Genomic DNA, 23,326 nt, shown 5'->3' on the forward strand with positions numbered 1-23,326 from the left:
ATGCCTTAACTCATCATTCGGGGCCGAATAATCCTAAGGAGGGAGAATGTAACACCTCTGATTTTTGGTCCTTGAAAAATCCTTGATCTTTGAGCTTACTGCCTCAACTATGACTTATGCTATGAGTCGTATTATGCCTCTACGGGTCGTAAGAACCTAATTATAGGGTGATCATTGAAGATTACATTTATTTTTATCTTGGCTACGAGTTATGGCTAACGAGTCATATAGACTCTCTACAAGTCGTAGTGTGCCTTTCGTAACGAAACCAATGTGATGGCCCAAGTTTTTGCTCAGGGTATGATTAGGTCCCTATGAGTTGTATAATTTGTACACGAGTCATAATGTATGACTCATAAGGTAACTAGTGAAGGGTCCTTGAGCTATTGTTTTGTCTAAGACTCATGGTGATGGGTCGTAATGTGTCCTCATGGGTCGTAGGGTGACCCGTGGTCACTGGCAACCATTTTTTAGCTTTTAATTAAGGGAACTTTGGACTTTTCCCCTCCTCCCCAATGGTGACCCAGGACTTAAAACCCCTTTAGGGTATCATTGTCACTCCAAAGCAAATAAAAATAACTTCTCAAACTCTCTCAAATCCCCAAGGTCAACAACACTTAGGGTTTTCAAGAAGTAGGTCAATTATGGCTCTCAAAGGTGATTTCTCTCCATAGTTGTGATACTTTCAGCCATGTTACTCTTCCCCAAATCTTATTTTATGAAAGGCATGTGTTTAAAATGGTTTATTTATATGGATTTGGATATGAGGTTTTTATATGGGTTGAGGGTTTTGGAATGGTTGATCCTTGAATTGTTTTCCCATGGTTTTTATGAGTTGTTCATGCTTTAAATTTAATGTTTTTTAACTAATAAGGTGAATGGGTGTGGGAATTGGAATGAAGGTCGAAGTATTCCCACAAATTGATGTTTTGAACTTGGACATGGTTTTGAAAAATTGTGTTTCCCTCAACCCACTTGTGTAAACGACTTTGAGTTGTGGAATTTGTCCTTTGCTTGACTTACTCACCTGAACTATTGCATTGCATAAATGTTTAAATAATATACATAGATTTTGAAGGCCTTTTTGGCTATGTTTTGATTTAATGAACAAAGGGGGTCGAGGCATTCCCCTAATTTGATTTGATAAACTAAAGGATGTCGAGGCATTCCTCTAACTTAATCAATGAGCAAAAAAGGTCGAAGCATTCCCCCAAGTTAATGGAATTGTATTGGAATAATTTTGAGCTTGCAAGTGTAAGGGTGTGACAATACCTATGGTGTGACTTAATAATAATTCCTTGTTTAAATGGACGGGTTACATGAAACTTATTTTAATCAGACTTAAAGGGGGTTGTTAGCTCATCGTGAAGGTATAAGTCCCAGGAAAGAAAAACATTGGAAACCACATTTGCCGGCGTGGGGGTCTTGATGACCGTGTGCATAGTTTACACTATGTTATACTCATGTGTCCTAAATTGATGTGGGGTCGAGGAATTCTCTGGTCTTCTTTGGATATCTCCGATTCGTGTGGCTAACATACACTAGGGCCTAACTAGGAAGGGGCACTGGACCCATATAGCCCGTGGGTGCTTACATGATGGGAAAGCTACACAATCCAAGATAATGTTTTACTTTCATGATAAACCTTCTTCCCTACCCCAATATTTATTATATATATGTATGCACAAAGTGTACATATGGATTTTACTGTAGTTTTGACTTGGAATTATTTTATCCTTTCCTCGAGTTACATGATAGCACTCAACCTGCTAACTATTTTTGGATGTTGTATCCCCACGCGATGTAGGAATTGGAGATACTTCTACTTTTGCTACATAGTGATAGGATTTCTGGGTTATCAACAGTCAACTTTGAGAGGTGAGCTTCTATTCTCCAGAAGGGCTATCATTTTAAAGCCTGATTTCATTTATGTCTAGACTACTTCTATTAGACTCTTTTGGCTATCATCGGGGGCATGTCCTGACTTATAATGGTTTTGGTTTGTTTAGAGTCTTTGTGGATTATTGTGGATTGGGATGTTGTTAAAATTTTGAATTTTTTTTTCTAAGTTGCCTATCTTATTTTATGTTCGGAACTCAGCTTATCTTGTTATATTTAAGAATTTATCCACTTCTAGATGTATTGTGTTCTGTTTGGATTGGTAAAGGGGGTGGTCTCTAGTCCTCGGCGGACTTGAGATACCATCACGGCCAGGCCTGGTTCGGGTTGTGACATCTAATCATTATAATATGGTTGCCAATACATTGTCTATAAAATACGTGTTGATCAATGCACTGTCTTCTAAATTGGTGCTTTTTTGAATGCTTGAAAATAATATATCCATAAGACCCTAAATTTGCTCAAATCTTTAAGGATTATAAGGATTGGGAAAGGGAATGATGAATTAAGGATAGGTCATCTATACCCTATTCTAAATTTGATGGGTTTTGTTCATGGGAAAAATATTATGTGTGCCCTCAAGTTCTTGGAGGAATCATTTCTAAGAGAGGAACACAATTAGGTTATGATGGGTCACTTTGGAATTGACAAGACCCTTGGGATCCTTGAGGAACAATTTTATTGGTCAAAAATGCATCAAGACATCACACGAGTTTGTGGTTAATGTGTGGATTGTCAAAGTGCTAAATTATGAATTCTTCCTCATGGATAGTATACTCCACTTTTCACTCCCCTTCATCCTTGGCTTAATATATCTATGAACTTTGTTTTAGTATTGCCTGGGACAAAAAGGGGAAGGGATAGTGTTTTTGTTGTTGTGGATAGGTTCCCAAAAATGTCTCATTTTATCCTATGTAACTAGTATGATGATTCCTCCAATATTGCATCCTTGTTTATTAAAAATGTTGTTAAGCTACATCGGATTCTCCAAGCCATCGTGACTGATAGGGACTCCAAGTTCCTTAGTCACTTTTAGAGAGAATTATGGGGTAGGCTTGACACTAAGTTGCTTTTCTCTACTTTTTGTCATCCACAAATTGATGGTCAAACCGCAGTTTTAAATAGGACCCTGGTTCGATGTTGCACACTGTGATTCATGGGAAAATAACTTCTTGGAAAGATCAACTTTAGTTAAATTTGCTTACAATAGAGTTATTCACACGACTCTTGGTACGAACTATTTAAATACATTTATCATTTTAACCTCCTTAGATATCATCCCTTTGTCTACTGATATTGTGTTAAGTTTAGATGAAAACAAGAGAGAGAAATCCATGAAAAAGATACATGAGAGGATGAGGCTGTCTTTAGAAGAAAAATCAAGCAGTGACCAAAAAGATGAACAAAGGGTTAAAAGCCTTATCCTTGAACCAAGTGTTGGGTATGGGTTCACCTCCATAAGGATTGATTCCTAACTCGTAGAAAGAATAATTTGATTCCTCGAGGGGATGGTTCTTTTAAAGTGCTTGAAAGGATAACTGACAATACGTACAAGGTTGATCTACCACCAGAATATCAAGTACATAACACCTTAAATAATTGTGACCTCTCTCTATTTAAAATGCTTGAGGATGATGATCCCATGAATTTATGGTCAAATTCTAGCAAAGAAGAAGAGTATTATACAATCCAAAAGGTCTCAAGACCATTTACTAGAAGCCAAGCACGGGAGTTGCAAGTCCTTCAAGGGTTGTTATGAAAATGGAAGTACTTGAGCATGTTTTGAGCCCATCCAAAAGATCTTATAACTTGATTAATAGGTAGGGGACAGAAGGAGAGCAAATGACATTCTTCCAAGAGTTGATGACATAGTTGAAAAGGTGTCAACCTATTGACAATATAATTGTAGAGCTGTTAACTTGTTAACGACTGACGAGCTATAAATTAAAAAATGGGAGACATTACATTCTCTTTAGTGTTGACAAACTTAGTTGACAAGTTGTCAACAACCTAGTTGATGAGTTGTCAACTTGAAACCACCCCATTTTTGGGCTAGTTTCATAATTTCTTTCAAGGGTCACTTTTGGGCCAATAATGTAATATATAGCCAAGACTATAAATAGTTAAACCTAGGTTTTCATTCACTAGTTATCTTTGGATATTGACGAGCATTAATCTTGAGAGAGTTTTGGTGATATTTTAATGAATGTTTGATTTGAAACATGTGATTTTGAGGGCGTTACGGTTCTCTCTTGGTCACCATAATAGATAGGTGTTTTTAGGTAATTGTAATTAGGGGTTTTTAGAGTTAAACCATCCTTAAGTGCCTATTTCTTCTACCTTCTTGTGTCTATCTTCATTATCTATTTTTTTCTTGTTTTCATACTTATTCTTGTTTTTGTGGTTTGGTCGTTATCACAAAGACATTTCACTTACAAATTTTCCACCAAGATTATCAATTTTTCAATGCTTGGGGACACTGAACCTCTTCAGATGCTTCTTTAAATGTTTAGCCTGTTAATAATTGGTGTCCCAATTTGCCATATAAGTTTTCCTTAATATATATTCCATGTGTGATTTGTTTCTAACAATGAAGTACCACCAAGTATGCAATATGACATATAATACAGAACCAAATAACCACTTTATGGTTTAAGGGTCAGTAGACACGAGGCATAGAAAATTATGCAACAACGAATATACTCTTCCATAAAAAAGTGTTCTCATAATTCATGACTAATACTATAAGAGGCAATTATTATATAGGATCCACTAAATGGCCTATCCAAAGACTATTTATCGCCTCCATCTAGATTTTACATGTATAATTTATCTCCTAATAAGCTATCCAACATGGCATAGACCAAATAAAAGATATAGAAAATTTATATCAAATCACAACAATTTTCAAAATCATTTGATGGCCTCTTTATTCCTAATTTGAGTCCAAGATTATATTATTTTCCTCACATTTAGTTATTTTGTTTATCTTTTTTGAGCATTGATTATATGAATTGAGCTTAATATTATATTTTGATGTGTAGAATTTAAATATTGTGAATATGAAGAGATTTAGAGTTAAAATGAATTAAAGATGGGAGATTATAGAAGAAAATCAAGCAGACAGCTTAACAAAATAAAGTTATTATAATATTCAAAGTGACCTTGGTTCAATTGATGTCTCATGTCATTTCAGTGATTGTCCACCATATTGGCATGACATATCGTGCTCTGCGTTCTTGCCATGTTACAGAGGAGCTGTACTCTGGATTTAATTTCTGCTAGTTCATTTTAAACACAGTTATTTAATTTGAGGTTTTTTTCTACAGTTATAAATATTTCATAAAATTAGTGTTTATAAAAATTTTGACCTAGGGAGAGCTAAAAGTCATCGCGAGGCCGGAGAATTTTGATTTCATCTTTTCTTCTCCTTTATTATTTAATTTTATGTTATTTTTTTGAATGATGTGTTGTAATTTCTCCATGTTTATATGAAGTTAAACTTTTTGTTCTAGGATTATGGTAGCTGACAACATGATTGTTTAGTAACTACTTGATTTGATTTATTTGATTATCATCATAGATGTTCTCATATTTTTGTTCTTACTATTTTAATTCTTATCTACCATTAAAATAAATTTATATTATTACTGTGAACCCAGAAGGAGAATTAAAGAGATAGATATGAGGAGTAAGATCTTTACTATAGTAAAACAAAGAATTGATTTGTGGCTAAGATAAGTGCATTTGAATTGAATTATCACATCCCCGCTCAACAATGTAGTTGTGAGGTCAATTTAGATAGACGATTAGAGGCCCGAAAGATCATGTTCATATAACCTATCCCGTAAATCAACAACTGAAAAATCAAATAAGTAGATGAAATTGATACTCAATATGATTGTTAGCGAATCCATAATCCTAGATAGATTCATTCATTCATTGCATAAATATGCTCTTCATCTTAGTTAATTGTTCATTAGTTAGTTTCTTTTTATTTTTAGTTTAGTTAATTTAAGAACATATATTGAAACCTGCCGATTGAATAACTAATGAGTATTAGTATAATTTAGTAAATAATTAATTGACAGGTACATATGGGTATGATATCTGGACTCTCAACCCTATATTACTTGTACGATCGTGTACACTTGCATATTCACTTGAATGCAATAAGTTTTGATGTCGCTGTCGGAGATTTCAGTGTTAATTATTTATCTCAATTAGAGTTTTTCCTTTTATTTGTCTGAGTTGTATATAGTTTTTTTTGTTCAAAGTTTTCTTTTTCTTTTTTATCACTCTTCTTGATATGTCATTTTAGGGTGGATATTGGTTGGTTGCTGGATTTCCTTGTTCCTATTGTGAAGTACCCCAATTGGATAAAAAATATATTTTGTATTTAAAGAAAGGGGTTGTATGTACCTACTCAATCTTTTGAATCAAATGTATGCAATATATATGTTTGTTAGTATGGCTATTGGAAGGGTTGTCCCAACTTTTATTCCCTTCCCCTGGACCCCTATTATGATCAATCTGTTATTTGTGATGTTGGTAGGGAAGCAGATGAATATTAGCTAACGGAACAAGAGCAGAACTTCAAATATTATGAGTTCCTTCGGGATGGTCTCACAACCATGGAAACCCAACAAAGGGATGGGAAAGATGGTCCATACAAGAGATAGAGAATTTTGACCTAGATATCTGTTACGTGAATGACTAATTGACTATAAAGATTGTGATGTCTAATGTCCAATAACCTATAGTTGTGCATACTAGCTAGTATGTGGACAGAGAGTAAAAATTCCAACCATTCAGCTATCATCTATTGCTTGAGTCAGACGAAAAAGGTGTGTAAAAGTGAGCATGTTGTATATGGTATAATTTTGGAAGTGGAATGTCACAACCCAAATTACCGGATTGTAAAGACACCTATTCTAATCGACCTAGTTAGGAGAAACTCTTACCACCCTTTATTAATTAAGAGGAAGTTTGAAATAAGTAACAAAATAGCAATTTATTATTACATCAAATTTTACAACTATACATAAGTGTGGAAAAATATAAACTACCCAAGGACCTAGTCTAAACAAGTACAAGAGCTTCTAAGTGAGAAGTAAATCATACATAATTTTCATAATGAATAAGAGGAGTAGAAGCTGTTGAAGATCACTATCTCCGACGTTCATGAAACCAACACTAATTCCTGTAAAAGATTATGTTCCAAAAAGGATATAGCAAAAGTAGTATCAGTACAAACTGGTAATCCTCATTGGTCGATCCGAATTGGATTACCCAAACATAACATAAATATTTAAAAGAAGCCATGCATATTAACTTTCACATCACCGAGCTTCACCACCAGGTTTCCCATTATTGACACCTTGTCATTCTTTAACCTAACCTACTCTTAACCACCATCCATTTTAGTTACTTCCTTATGCGTACAAACCCTGAGATACCACTCCTACCCTTACAATTTCACTACTATGAATCATTGAGCCTAACCTTATGCCAAGGACTATCATTGATCATACTGATACAACACAGCTAAAGTGATGTTAACCATATAAAGACCTTAATAAAATCAACCTAGCATCCATAAGGATAACTCATCCCATTAATGAAGTCGTTAATAAAATCTTAAGTTACTAACCCCTATTTGACCAATAAATACAACCTTAATATACCTAGTAACATTTAAAACGCTTTTAGTAACCTTAGAAATATGTTAAAGAGGTCAACAAATATGTCAGTCAAATAAAGTAAAGTCAAGTAAAGTAAATTCAGTCATTATCAAGTAAAACAACAATATATGTACATATACTTATCTGACTCACTCATGGAATAGTCATACTCACCTGTACCTTGAACATACACCCACTAAAGGTTTTATGGCCACCCACTAGTTATGACCTATAGGGGACAAGTTTTGCCCATGTACTAAATCCAAGACAAAAATGTCTGCCAACCTTATTCTATCAATATCAGTAAGAATGTCGAAATACCAAAATACTACACAATCAACAATGAAACATAAGAAAATGACATAAGACAAGAAGAACAACCAAGTCTTATGACATTCACAAGCTTTACATATAGTTCAGTGAACAGTGATAACAACCAATAACATGCATTAACAAGTAATACTAAGAGACAGTTAATATGCGCATATAACACAAATTGGATTAAACTACGTAACCATCACATACATTGTCATATAGAGCCCAGAACATTACCTGAATCACCCCTCTTTGATAAAACAACACTACTTATTATATTACCACCCTAGATTCTTAGAATTCACCAACACCCACACATTAACATTATATTCTTTAGGGATTTAGACTAACAACCAGTGATTCACCTTTTTAACTACATCAATAAGATCCTACCATGACATACCACCCAAATTATAGGATAACCACGCACCATAAATGTGAAATTAATATTAATTTAATCATATTTTTCCAACATTATCCTGACTTTACAAATTTTAGCCATTCAAATTCCATACCTGAAGGCCTAATCATGAACCCTCCCATCATCTATGTTGTGTTTGTGATTTCTAAGTCAGTTGGATCTACACTACTTAATTAATCATAGCATACTTGGATGACAAGTAATTGTATAAAGGATGAACAAGTGCGAATTCCAGCCTTCCCAAGATCACTAATGCATTATTCTTTGAAAATTCATGCGTTAGCACCCATCCGTACCCCTTTCTCCTCTTCTCTTGTATTCTAAGACATAGGAAGCAACCCAAAGGTTTTTTAGAGCCTTCCCATGCCATTTATTTCCACTCAAGGGGAGAAAAGAAATAAAACCCATTTAAGAGTGTTACTGGTCATTTCATGTCAGTATAATGGTGTGCGTATTATTTTAGCGGCACCGCGATAGCAGAATAAATGCCACTATAGTGGGATGAATTCCACCCGATCATAATATTTTTAATTTTCAAAAATTTTACTTTCATTTTCCTATTCAAGTTTGCAAATGTAATTTTGATAATCTCTGTACCTCGTACTAATATCAAGACATTTTCTAGTAACAATGGATTAGGTCATTACATGAAACTTATTGGACTTTATTTGAAACACTTCTATATTATGTTTGGATGATGGTATGGTTGTGGTCATCCAGACTAGTAGATGAGGGGAAGGATGAGGAACAAGACTCTTATATTCTAATGTTTGCACCCAACAAGAGAAGATACAACATACCTCAATTCAGGCCAATCAGTTCTACATGCACCACCCATTACTTGGATCCACCATCTTCTTATCACCACTATATAAAAGAAATAGAAAAAATGGATATGATGTTGGGTCGATAGTCATATCCTCAAGGTTGAGAAAAAGTTGATGAATCGTGCCACAACATTAAATTTGATGCACTTGGGAGGCAATCCAATGTTTAGAAGTAGTTTGTTTTATTTTTGTTTTTATTAGTGTCATCTTTACTTTTATTTATTTTTTATCTACACATTGAGGGAAAGTCTGATGTACCCTAAATTTGAGCTAAAAAGCATGAAAAAAAAAGTGTGGGATCCTTTGATGGATATTTTACTTTTATCTAGACTCTAGAGGGCCTCAGAGTTATCTTCAACCCTCGTTTTACATTGTTTATTGCTTTGGAGACATATCATGTTTTAAGTGTGCTATAGGATGTGTCTAACTTTTTAGTTTCTCACTTATAATTGCATAAAATGAAAGAAACTAAAAAATTTTAAAAATACAAAAAGTTTTTTAGTTTATTCTTTAGACTAGATTTATTTCTGTTGATTTTCGTCTTTTTACTCTTTATTAGGCCATACTTCATCCACCCCTTAATTTTTTTTGGTTTTTTTTGTATGGCCTAATTGCTTATGTCAACCAAGTGGTGGCACTCCTAGCTTGATTTATTGATGTGAGCTTTAGTGCTTGCTCGAAGACGAGCAATATGCTAAGTGTGGGATGCTGATTTTAGGCAAAAATTATATATTTTTAGTCATTATTTGCCTCACAGTTAGTATTTTTTTTTAGCACTGATTTTATGAATTGAGCCTAGATATGTGGAATTAAATAGTGTGAAGATAAAAAAATATGGAGTTAAAACAAATTAAAGATGAAAGATTATAGAAGGAAATCAAGCACGTAACTTAATGAAAGAAAATTATTATAATACTAAAGCGTGACCTTAGTTCAATTGATGTCGCATGCCATTTTAGTAATTGTTCACTATATTGGCGTGACACGAAGCCTGTGCTCCGCATCCTTGCCATGTTATGAAGGAGCTATGCTCCGAATTTAATTTTTTCTAGTCCATTTTGGATTCAATTATTTTATTTAAGGATTTTTTCTACACCTATAAATATTTCTTAAAATTACTGCGTATACAAGTTTTGACCTAGAGAGAGCTAAAGCCGTTGTGGAGGCTAAAGAATTTTGATTTCATCTTTTCTTCTTTTTTATTATTTATTTTAATGTTATTTCTTTGGAGGATTTATTATAATTCTTCTATATCTATGTGGAGTTAAACTTATCATTCAAGGATTATGGTAGTTGATAGTGTGATTGTCAATTTATTTGATTACCATTATAACTGTTCTCATATTCTTGTGCTTACTATTTTAATTCTTAGCTACCGCTAAAATAAATTTATATTCTTATTGTGAATTTAGAAGGAGAGTCGGTGAGATAGAATGAAGAATATGGGGAAAAAGATCTTTACTTTAGTAAAACAAAGATTGATTTGTGGCTACAATAGGAATATACCTAGATCGCCTTACTTGGTTACAAAATAGAAAGATATATAAATGCATTTGGAATGAATTATCACATCCATGCTCAATGATGTAGTTGTGAGGTCAATTCGAATAGAAAATTAGAGGCTCGGAAGACCATGATCATATAATATACCTCATAAATCAACAATTGAAAAATCAAATAAGTTGATGAAATCGATACTCAACATGATTGTTAGCGATTTTATAACCCTAGATCGATTAATTCATTGATTGCATAAAATTTGTTCTTCATCTTGGTAATTGTTCATTAGTTATTTTTTTTATTTTTAATTTTATTAATTTAAAAGCATATCTTAAAATCTACCATTGAATAAATAATTAGTATTGGTCTAATTTAGTAAAATAGTTAATTGCCAAGTCCCTATGGGTACGATATCTGGACTTTGAATCCTATATTACTTGTACGACCGCGTCGCATGTGTGTTTGGACTCAACATTCACAAAAAAAACACTAATAAACAATGACAAAACAAACTAATGATATAGAAAATTAACCTTAATATCATAAGAAGCAATTATAAAAATCATCCGATAGTCTCTTTATTTCCTAACAAAACACCAACAAATTGATGAATTTTTTATATGAAGTAAAAAAGAAAGTTATATTAGGATTTGATGTTTAAAAAATCTAAAAAGACCTGAATTTGTTATTATTGTTGTTCTTAATCCAAAAAGATAAAGTAAACTAAAATACTCTTGGACATCAAAATTATTTTTGACAACAAATACTGGCTACCTTTGATTTGACATTTATACATTATCCTATTTATTTTTAGTGAATTTTCAGCTCCATCTTTAATCGGATGTCTCAGATTCTTAAACTTTAATGTATCAGAAAAAATTCTTCTTTCGTACGTAACACCTATTAAACAAAAAAGTACCTCTAAAATTAATTTATCTTCAACATTTTATTCATCAACTGCTTCTATATTATTATCATCCATCCATCCTCAAGATACCTGCAAAATCAGTTTAAAGCAAATCAAATATTATCATTACAATTTTCTGACATAAACAAACGACTACTAGATTAAAACCTATTAATAAATATGCATGGACTAAGAATTCTAGAATTTTTTTCTACTTCATTCGGCAAACGCGTTATATAAATAAATTTAAGGCAAATTTTAAATTGAACTTCAAAACCTAAAAGGATTTCTATCCAAAGTGCAGTAGGTCACTGACCGTTTTATGCGAATTCTGTAAGAATTCTAGTTATGATATATTTAGAACTCATATATTTATTTTATGTTCTTCCCATATCTTTTAGAAGTTCCTAATTTAATAAATAATGGTTAAAGAAAACTGGTAAAAAAATAATTTTGGTATAAATCAGAGACTTTAGTGAAGGGCAAAAAGTTTATATCACTTTTCTAAGGACCTTCACACTTTTAATATATAGTAGATGTAGATATTGTTCCCTCTAATCACTTGAACTTTCTACTATTGTACCAAAAACAAATTTTCACAATAAAAGCTTTATCTTATTTTTAACATTAACTATTCATTTTTAAATTATTTTTAAAATTTATTTAGAATATACACATCAATTAATATAGGTATTGTGATAGTTAAAATATATCATTTATTATCTATCTCTATATATATATATATAATTATAAAAGCATGAATATTAGAACATTAAATGTTGATAGACTAAAATATTCTTAAAATATCGATGGACCTTTATACCGTTTATTAATTCGATATTTGTATAACATTAATGTTCAAAAACGTAAAAATATTTCATTAGTTGTATAAATTAAATCAAAATATGGAGTTTAAGTTCAATATAGAATAGTACTCTTGATATATTAGTATTGTTGGAGCAATATGTCATGATCCAAAATAGAGTAGTGATGGCATCTGTTGCTTACGGGTAAGTCTATCGCAACCCAAACTCAGTAACTAAAGTAAATCAGAAGCGGAAGAATAATAATAGAATAACCTTGAAATACTTAAAGATAAAATTATAATCTCAAAGATACATTCCAAACCTGGTTGTCACTGGTATGAGCTCTAATACAAAATGATATCAATAACCTAAAGTATCTTAAATGCGGATGAAGCATAAGATAAATAAAGAGAGAGTCGAGTAAGCCCTATGAAACATTAGCCACTACCTCGATCTCCACAATATCAATTCTAAAAGAACAAATCTAGTACATTCTACTCAAACCAATACATGAATGGAGTGCAAAAGAAAAGAAAAATCAAGTGCGTACAAAACATATGTACTTAACAAATGATGTGTCATGAAATTACGACACTTGAGATGTTTAAAATGGTGAATATTTGTAAGTACAAGAGTTTTATAAGTGGATATAATAGGCTTTGGGTATTTACATGTCAAACAGGTTTGAAAGAGTGGACTGCTAGATTTTGAACAGATAAGGCATCAGATGAGCATATGTCACGACCGTGGAACCTAACCATAGTCGTACTCAAACATCGTAGGAAGAAGTAGATGATAATTCTCATGAGATGGATAGACAAAAATTTCTCACAATCATACATTAATCATACGATCATAGAATCTAATTATGAAAAGAGTGTTGGAAATAGTGGTTGTAGGTGTTTAGTCAAAGGGGATTAGATGATAACTTCCCACGCTTGTACAGTGAAATAACAATCATACCAAGGAGGAGTGGGAATAAAGTCCAAATTTGTAGCTTTCAGAAGTTTGAAGTGTAGGAAGATAGGATAAGAGCAAAGAACGATTGTACCTTGAAGCTATAGAGGCGTACTGAGGATCTTACTAGGGAAGACCTAAAGATGACCAAGTCTATCAGCAGATCACGAGAACCAAAGAATGATCGTGGTATCTAACCATGATCTTATCTTTCACCCATTTGATTTGACTATAGGAAATTTCCTGTTTTTCTTAGAATAGTTTTTGTTTTGTCTATAAATACTCCTATTTATTTTATTGTATCATTTTTCACATTCTATTACATTATTGTGACGTTCTACGATATAATTTTGGCTTTGGAATTTCACAATCACTAATTTTAAGGTTTTAATTCAAATTGAGATCTTGGAGTTTTCATATTCTAATTGTAAGTTCATAATTATGCTTTCATCTCGGATTTCTTCTTGTATTCTTGCAATTATGAATGGCAAAACACTACACCTAGGGTTTTGGAAACCGTAATAGATTAACAAAGTAGGATTCATAGTCTGGAGTAATCTTCAATCTATGTTCATTTGTATTGACTATTTTCTTGGGTCTAAATGCTTTTTGACGGTGCACAATGTTATAGCTCACCTAATTTGTATTTTGGACAAAAGGATAAGTATTTATGGGAAGAAAGGAACAAACAACAAAGACATAAAGCTATCAACCTCCACTTAATAACTTACCCCAATAATACTAGATAGCTATCTGGGATCCAAAATAGGGATTGATGTGTTATAGAAATATAGCACTTTCAATGCTTAAAACGAGAAAAATATATAAATTTCTAAGGTTGTTTTGTTAGATATGATTCATTTTGGGTATATTTTGCAGGAAACTAGGTTTTGGATGTTAAGTTTATGAAAGAAATGAAAAATGATGTTTTTGGCTACTTATTAGGCAGACGATGTAGTTCTGATAGATGAGACTCGAGGGGGTGTGAATGACAAATTAGAGGTGTGGAGGCAAACTCTTGAGTCTAAAGGGTTCAGGGTGAGCAGAAGCAAGACAGAGTATGTGGAATGCAAGTTTAATGACGTGAGGCGGGAGAATGAGGTAGTAGTGAAGCTGGAAGCACAGGAGGTATGTAAGAGGGATAAGTTCAAGTATCTTGGGTTCGTGATCCAGAGTGACGGTGAGATTGACGAGGATGTCTCGCACCGTATTGGGGCGGGATGGATGAAGTGGAAACTCGCATCGAGGGTGCTGTGTGATAAGAAGGTGCCGCCCAAGCTTAAAGGCAAATTCTACAGGGTGGTAGTCCGTCCGGCCTTGTTGTATGGAGCGGAGTGTTGGCCAGTTAAGAACTCCCACATCCAAAAAATGAAGCTGGCAGAAATGCGGATGTTGTGCTGGATGTGTGGACTGACTAGAGGGGATAGAGTTCGGAATGAGACTATCCGGGAGAAGGTTGGTGTGACTTCAGTGGAGTGCAAGATGCGGGAAGCACGATTGAGATGGTTCAGACACGTGAAGAGGAGGGGCATGGATGCCCCGGTCCGTAGGTATGAGAGGCTAGCGTTGGATGGTTTTAGGCGGGGTAGGGGTAGGCCGAAGAAGTACTGGGGTGAGGTGATTAGGCGGGACATGGAACAGTTACAGCTCACCGAGGACATGACCCTAGATAGGAAGGTCTGGAGGGCGCGAATTTCGGCAGAGGATTAGGGCCAGTTTGGGTCGCTAGTGTAGGGAATTACTTGGTGGGGGTTTTATTCCTGTTATGATTCCGTGTTCCGTGTTCCATGTTTTATTATGAATCTGTGTGCTTTCCTCTGCTTTCCTCTGTTTTATATTACTTATGGGTGCCGTATTTATGTTATGTAATCTGCTTCTGTGCTTTACTATGTGTTTGTGTGGTATCTCGTGCCTTGAGCCGGGGGTCTATCGGAAACAACCTTTCTACTTCATCAGAGGTAGAGGTATGGACTGCATACATCTTACCCCCCCAGACCCCACTAGGTGGGAATACACTGGGTTTGTTGTTGTTGTTGGCTACTTATTGGATCAATTTTGGGTATTCATGAAACTTTCCATATGTTTGTGACCAAAGCATGTAGTGAAAGTTAAAGATTTGAAGCTTGATTGCAAGTATTAGTAGGCCTAGAACTTAACTATGTCTACATATGGAACACATGTAGCATATGTGGTCTGTATAAGACTAAGGTAAGTATTGGAAGTGATGATCCCTAGAGTAAAAGAGCTGAAAAATAACTTTTGGCACTTACCTATGTGAATGTGTGGACCACATACAAATAGAGTTTGGTTTCTACCCTTGCAATTGGCTTCGTGTCCATTGTGGTAGGAGAGCTAGGTCGAAAGAAAAGCCAATCCAATTTTCTGAAGTTTTATGTCTTTGGGTCATCGCTGGAAATCCTGTTGTCAGTGGCATGTCATGTTATGAGCAATCTTCAATTGGAGGTTTTCCAAATTTTACAAGTTTGGAGACTCCAAAGGTTGCAACTATCTTACTTGGATTTGTGGTATAATTATTTGCAATTAGTACAATAGTTTCTCTTATTAAAAATATGGAACCTCCTAAGAGGGCTTCTTGATTATTAGTGTGAACTCTGGTGCAACTCCAAATGTCTTTGATTGACTAAACTAAAGAGGATTATTATATACTTCAGATTTAACGAAGATGCTGCTATAAGTGACTTTATCAATGCAATTTTTGCAAGCTTTTTTGATTTAATATTATCTCATGATAACTTGATACGTGAAGTTTTGAAAAACACAGATAGTTAAGTTAGAAAGTGACCTCAAGTTGCTACTGCAAATGTTTATTCACTTTACGCATGCTAATGTAAATATAATAATACTTGGATTTAGAAGGATTCATAGTGGGTTGAACTCACTTCCAATGTTTTACATTGTTGTTTCATTAGGTGCAACTATTGCGGTTCGTGTGTAGCAATGCACTTGCATTAGACTATAAAAGAGGCACTGATGTTCTAACATTCTCTTGGGATTTGAATGCACATTTTGGCTATCAATACTTAAAAAAGAATTTGAGAATCTAGATTTATTTGGATGAAAAAAAATGTGGCCACATGTGAGTAAGTGTAACAACCTGAAATCACCTCCCGGGACGTCACATGGTGCTTAAGGCTACAAGTAGCCCCAAGCTAACCCTTTCATACTATTTCTACTAATAACACTCATTTCAAGATGAGATAATTTAAACACTAGCATAGTCATATCGTATGAAAGGAAATACGGAGAAAATACTCGGTCCAAACGAACATAATACTGGAAACCTCAACACAACCACAATCTGATAACTAGACTAACAAAGCCTCTACTAATCCATGAACTAGAGAGCCATTGGGACAGGTCCCCAACTGACTCAAAATGAACTGAAGGTAATGACATAGTCTCTCAAATATTGAAATGTCTGACGATAGGTCCTCGAACCATGAGGACTCACCACTATAGGGATGTAGACAGAGGTACTCGAAAGTCACTGACGAGGTTGGGACTGAGCACCTGAACCTACATTATAAAACAATGTAGCACATAGACGTATATGCGGATCAATACTTGGGAATGTACTGAATATGTGGGGGTACATGCATTTATATAAAACTACATCAATACTCTTTAATCAAATCAAGCATGCAATAAGTATTGACTCACATGACTTGAATAAGTATAAAATGCAAAGCTCATGAATCATGTAGAATGGAGCATGTAACACAAATCTCGTGAGTCATCATAGTTTAACTTTGAAATCGGTAGTCTTCTCTTATTCTTATTATCCATAGGCTAAAAGAGACTTTAAACAATACTTTCAACTTATTCATATGCCTCATGGAGATTAAAACTTCTTTAATGCTCAAGAACTCAAAACTCTTTTGAACTCAAATACTTTGAATACAGAATCATATAACTTTGAAACATACATGAAGGCATTTCATTCACTTTAGGAAAATATCTCATTGGAAGGGTAAATACTTTAGTTTTCAATGAAGTAAATGATCTCAAAGTTTAAATGTCAAGGGAGGTTCTCTTAACCGACATAAATCATGCGAGCTACATGGAGTCCAATGTTTTGTCCTCCTATGGAAGAGACCTCACATTGGGGAGAGGCGTCATACTCTTGCCAGGGATTATAATGTAGGTCCAGTGATCACTAAACAAACTCAGGCTTGGGCCCAATATCAACTCGTTCTTAGGTCCAATAATGATTATAAAATCGGCCTTAGCCCAACCTACGGTGACACATAGTTTGGGGTAAGAAACCATAGTAACTTACCCGCTCGGTGCTAAATACTACTCCCTTTACATTATCTGCGCTCATCTCATAAAAATCCACTTTTAGAAATAATCTCATGGATCACCACGGACCCAATAATCAAATTTGTACTCTCATGTAGGAAAGTGGATTTCAAATCTCAATGACCATTAGGTCAAAATATTTCACAACAATCTCAGAATACTCAATTCATGGGTGCTTATAGCACAATAGTTCATAAAATTGCAAGTCTCAAGTAAGGTTTAATAACTCATAATTCAATGTCAAGTTAAAAATCATCAAAAGCATAATAGATAGCATATAGATTCATAACTCATGCAAAAATCTAGAAATTTCAGCAATTTATCTCAAAATCTCAACATACTTATATACTTCAATATCTCAAACATTTCAACTATTAACTTCTCAAGGATTAAAATCATGGGGTATAGACCTAACTGCAATTTCTAAAAAAAAAACATGTAAAAGAAATCATGCCATTAGACTCTCAATTAATGGGAAACATCAAAAGCTTGCAACTAATAACAATGGGTGAAAAACCCCAATTCAATTTCATGTAAAATCTCATAAATTGCAGAGAAATTGTAGTTTAAATAAGCCTTTGGGCATAAGGGTGAAAGGATTACCCTTGTTAAAAACTCCACATACCTTAGATTGTGAAATTGGATGAATGAGCTTGCTCTAAACTCTTCTTCTTACTCTTGAGAGAGAGTTCTTGTAACCTTTGAACTTGGCGAACTCAAATCTCAACTCAATTTGTAGAATCCATGGTGAGTCTTGGATTTCTTGGAGAAGGGTTTTAGATTTTCTCTTGAGGGAGAAACCCTAGCTCTCTTGTGATTTGGATGATAAATGAATCCATTTGCTTCGTTTGGAATATATCAGGGTATAAAAGAGTGGAAAGGATAGAAAAGCCCTTTTAAAAATGAGCTAAAAATACTAAACGGGGTTTGCGATGGTCGGAGCGATGGTTCATCGGGTCATCCATCGCACGATGACTAAAAAAGGGACATAATACCTCGATATGATGGTCAGATCGATGGTCCATCGTAGGTTTGATGGTCCGTCGGATCGTCCATTGCACGATGGACAGGATGAGACCACACTGCCTTAGTGGCGACGGTCTCAGCGACGGTCCGTCTCAACCTTGACGGCCATAATCCTGGTCATTGCACTTGAGCCAGGAAAGAAAGTTTTTGCCTTGGTCGCGATGGACCGTCGTCCATCGCACTTGGATGGTTCTGACAACTCTCAGTAAAACGGCCATAACTTCTCACCCCGATGCCAGATTTGGACGAAATTGGTATTGTTGGAAAGCTAATTGAATTCTCTACCTGACAAAAAGTCAAATTTTAAGAAAATTCTATATGGTTGAAAAACCAATCACTTGGGAAGTTACTTCTCAATCTTTTAGGGCTAGAATTACACTTCGCTTGACACGCTCTAAGGCTCTGACTACGAGGGAACTTTGCAAGGTCTTACAATATCTCCCCCTTGGAAACATTCATCCTCGAATGCCACTAGTTAGACTAGGAACACAGGAAAAACAGAGTACACATAGCTGAAGCAATTTGCTAAACGGCTCAAAATCTCTCTAAACTCTTGAATACCTCAAAAGTTGCAAGAACTCGTGCAAGAATAGATATATAGCTGAACTTTAGATTAGAAGGGCTGAATTAAGGAAGAATAATACCTTCAGACTGATCTGAACTCACGAAAAAGAGGTGCGGGTACTTGACTGCATAGCTGCTTCTGCCTCCCAAGTAGCGCCCTCAACTGACTTGTTCCGCCATAAAACTTTGACCAGGGGAACCTCTTTGTTCCTCAGTCTATGGATCTTAAAGTCTAGAATTTTAATAGGAATCTCATTGAATGAAAGACTGTTCTGAATATCAGCACTCTCTGAAGGATCTACCACAACAAAATCACCAATGTGCCTCTTGAGCGTGGAGACATGAAAGATAGGATGAATGGCTGACAACTCTGCGGGCAAATCAACTTCATAGGCTACTTTACCAACATAGCTCAAGACTCTTTAGGGGCCAACATAACGGGGACTAAGCTTCCCCTTTTTACCAAACCTTTTCACCCCTTTCATGGGTGAAATCTTCAAGTATACCAAATCACCCACTTCAAACTCAAGATCTCTTCTCCTCACATCAATATAAGACTTTTGACAACTCTGGGCAGTCTTCAACCTCTCTCTAATTAACTTAACTTTCTCCATAGCTTCAAACGCTACATCAGGCTCAGTCACGACAGCTTCACCTACTTCAACCAACCTATGGGTGATTTACATCTCCTACCATACAAGGCCTCAAATGGTACCATCCTAATGCTAGCATGGTCACTATTGTTATAGGCAAACTCTATCAATTGCAAATGCTCATCCCAACTTCCTTTGAAATCAAAATCATACGCCCTCAACATGTCTTCCAGGGTCTGAATGGTCCTCTCAGCCTAACCATTTGTCTACAGATGAAAAGCAGAACTCAAAAGAACTTGGGTACCAAGACCCTGCTGAAATGCCCTCCAAAACTGAGAAGTAAATTGAGTGCCACTATCCGAAATGACGGATAAGGTAACTCCATGCAGCCTGACTAACTCCCGAATATACAATCTAACATAATCCTTAATAAGATGTGTGCATAGGGAAAAGGTGTGTGGACTTAGTCAGCCTTTCTACAACAACCCAAATAGAATCATGATGACGACGCAAAAGAGGTAACCCGATAACAAAGTCCATATTCACTACCTCCCACTTCCAAGTAGGTATACCAAACTCTTGCATCACACCACCAGGTCTTTGGTGCTCTACCTTAACCTATTGGCATATTGCACACTTTGCTCAAACTTAGCTATATCCTTATTTATACCATTCCACCAATATATTTCTCGCAAATTGCGGTACATCTTAGTAGTGCCGGGATGAATAGAATACCTGCGCCATGCGCTTAAGCCATAATCCTCTATCTCAGATCATCAACACATGGAAGACACAGTCTACCCTGCACTCTCAACACACCATCTCCCCCTTGGGAGAAAACCTCTACCTTTTGGACCTTAACTTCCTCTTTCAGTCTGACCAAACTAGGATCCCTATCTTGCTTCTCCTTCACTTCCAAAACTAAAGAGGATTCGGAGCTACTTTGCACCAAAGTACTTCCTTTAGCTGAGCTAACTCTTTCTTACTTTCCTCTACATGAGCAACACTACCCATAGACAATCTGCTAAGGGCATCCGCCACTACATTGGCCTTGCCCGGGTGATACAACACACTCATATCATAGTCTTTCAACAACTCCAACCACCTCCTCTGCCTAAGATTCAACTCCCTTTGAGTAAACACATACTTAGATAATGTCTCTAGATTTTCAAAGCAAAGACCACAAGAGCTAACTCAAGATCATGGGTTGGGTAATTCTTCTTATGCGGTTTCAACTGCCTAGAGGCATAAGCTATGACCTTACCTTTTTGCATTAACACACAACCCAAACCAACTCTAGAGGCATCACAATACACTACAAAACCATCTATACCATCAGGAAAAGTCAACATATGGGCAGAAGTAAGTCGAGTCTTCAACTCCTGAAAACTCTTCTCACAGAAATCTGATCACTGAAACTTAACTTTCTTTTGGGTTAACCGAGTCATGGGAGATGCAATAGAAGAGAAACCCTTAACAAAATGATGGTAGTAGCTCGCTAGACCCAAGAAACTTCTAATGTCAGACGAAGAGATAGGTCTAGGCCAATTTCTTATAGCTTCTGTCTTTTGGGGATCAACTCTAATACCCTCAGTTGAAATAATATAACCCAGAAAGGCTACAGACCTTAGCTAAAATTTGCATTTACTAAATTTGGTGAACAGCGGGCAATCTCTGAGGGTTTACAAGACAATTCTAAGATGATCTGCAGATCATGCTCACTGCGGGAGTAGACAAGGATGTCATCTATGAACATTATAACAAACATATCAAGATATTGCTTGAAAACTTGATTCATGAGGTCCATAAAAGTTGTTGGGGCATTGGTTAGCCCGAAAGACATGACTAGAAACTCAAAGTGACCATAGCGGGTTCGAAAGGCTGTCTTTGAAATATTACATTCCCTCACTTTAAGTGGATGATAGCCGAATCTAAGGTCTATCTTGGAGAAATAACTTGCACCTTGCAACTGATCAAACAAGTCATCAATTCTCAGAAGAGGATACTTGTTCTTGACGGTGACCTTGTTAAGCTGATGGTATTCAATGCATATTTCCAAAGAACCGTCTTTCTTTTGTACGAATAAGATAGGTGTGCCCCAAGGAGAAATACTAGGACTAATGAAACCTTTGTCTAAGAGATCTTTGAGTTGCTTTTTCAACTCCTTAAGCTCTGTAGTTGCCATACGATATAGCGTACTAGAAACAGTATGAGTGTCAGGAAGAAGGTCAATCCCTAATTCAATCTCTCTATCGGGAGGTACCCCTGGGAGAACTTTTGAAAAAACATCTGGAAACTCATTAACAATTTTTACTGACTGAATAGTCAGAGCCTCAAACTTAGTATCTTTGACTCTAACTAGGTGATAGATGCAACCCTTGGATATTAGATTTTTGGCTTTGATATAGGAGATAGAATGACTCTTAGGAGATACCAAACTCTCGGACCACTCAAAAGTTGGTTCATCAGGAAACTAAAACCTGACCACAAGGGTACGACAGTCTATAGATATATAACAAGAATGAAGCCAATACATACCCAAAATAAGGTCAAAATCCACCATGTCTAACTTTATCAAATCAGCAAGTATGACTCTATGAAGAACAGTAATAGGACAATCTCTATACACTTATTTAGCAACAACTGACTCCCCGATAGGTGTAGAAACTAGGAAAGGCTCAGGAACCTTTTTGGGACTCATTTTGAAATTCATAGCTACAAATAGGGTCACATAAGAGAGACTTGACCCAGGGTTCAACAACACATAGACATCAAGGCAAAAGACACGGAGTATACCAATAACAACATCGGGAGAGCCTCCTTCTCCTGACGAGATGGTAAGGCATAGAATCTGTTCTAGTGCTGGCCGCCAGTAATGCTGAATGAAGCGTGCTAAGCTGGGGTGGGATGAGGTACAGGAGTTAGTGCACTAGTGGCCTGTGCTTGAGGTCGGGCATCTCTATTCCCCTGTCTAGAACGAGGACAATCTCTAAGTCTGTGGCCTTGCTTGCCATAACCAAAACAACCCCTCAAATATATGAAACACTCATCGGGATGATCCCTACCACACTTATTATAAAGAGGATAACGGGGCCTGTTACCAACACTGTTCTGCGACCTAGACATAAAATTTTTGATCTGGCCCCTTGCTTTTCTTGCTTCTAAGCGCGGGAGCACTAGCTGATGAAGTCACTGGCATAGACGGATGCCTCTGAAACTAAGGGCGGTTCCCTCCATGGAACCTAGGCTAGCTAAACTCATGCTGCTCAGATCTAGCCCTCTTGTTACCCTTCACTCTATCTCTCTATCTAATCTTATCTGCCTCTATCTACTATGCATGCATCATCAACCTAGATAGTTCTATATCCCTATGTAGTATCGCAGTCCTACACTTCTTCAGTACCAACCCAGAAACACCTGTCACAAGCTTGCTCATACTAGGTCGAGTGTCAGAAATTAAATTAAGAGCATACTTGGGCAACTGATTAAATTTTAAGTAGTACT

Source organism: Capsicum annuum, unplaced genomic scaffold (genome assembly GCF_002878395.1).
Source record: "Capsicum annuum cultivar UCD-10X-F1 unplaced genomic scaffold, UCD10Xv1.1 ctg3198, whole genome shotgun sequence".
Lineage (NCBI taxonomy): Eukaryota > Viridiplantae > Streptophyta > Magnoliopsida > Solanales > Solanaceae > Capsicum > Capsicum annuum.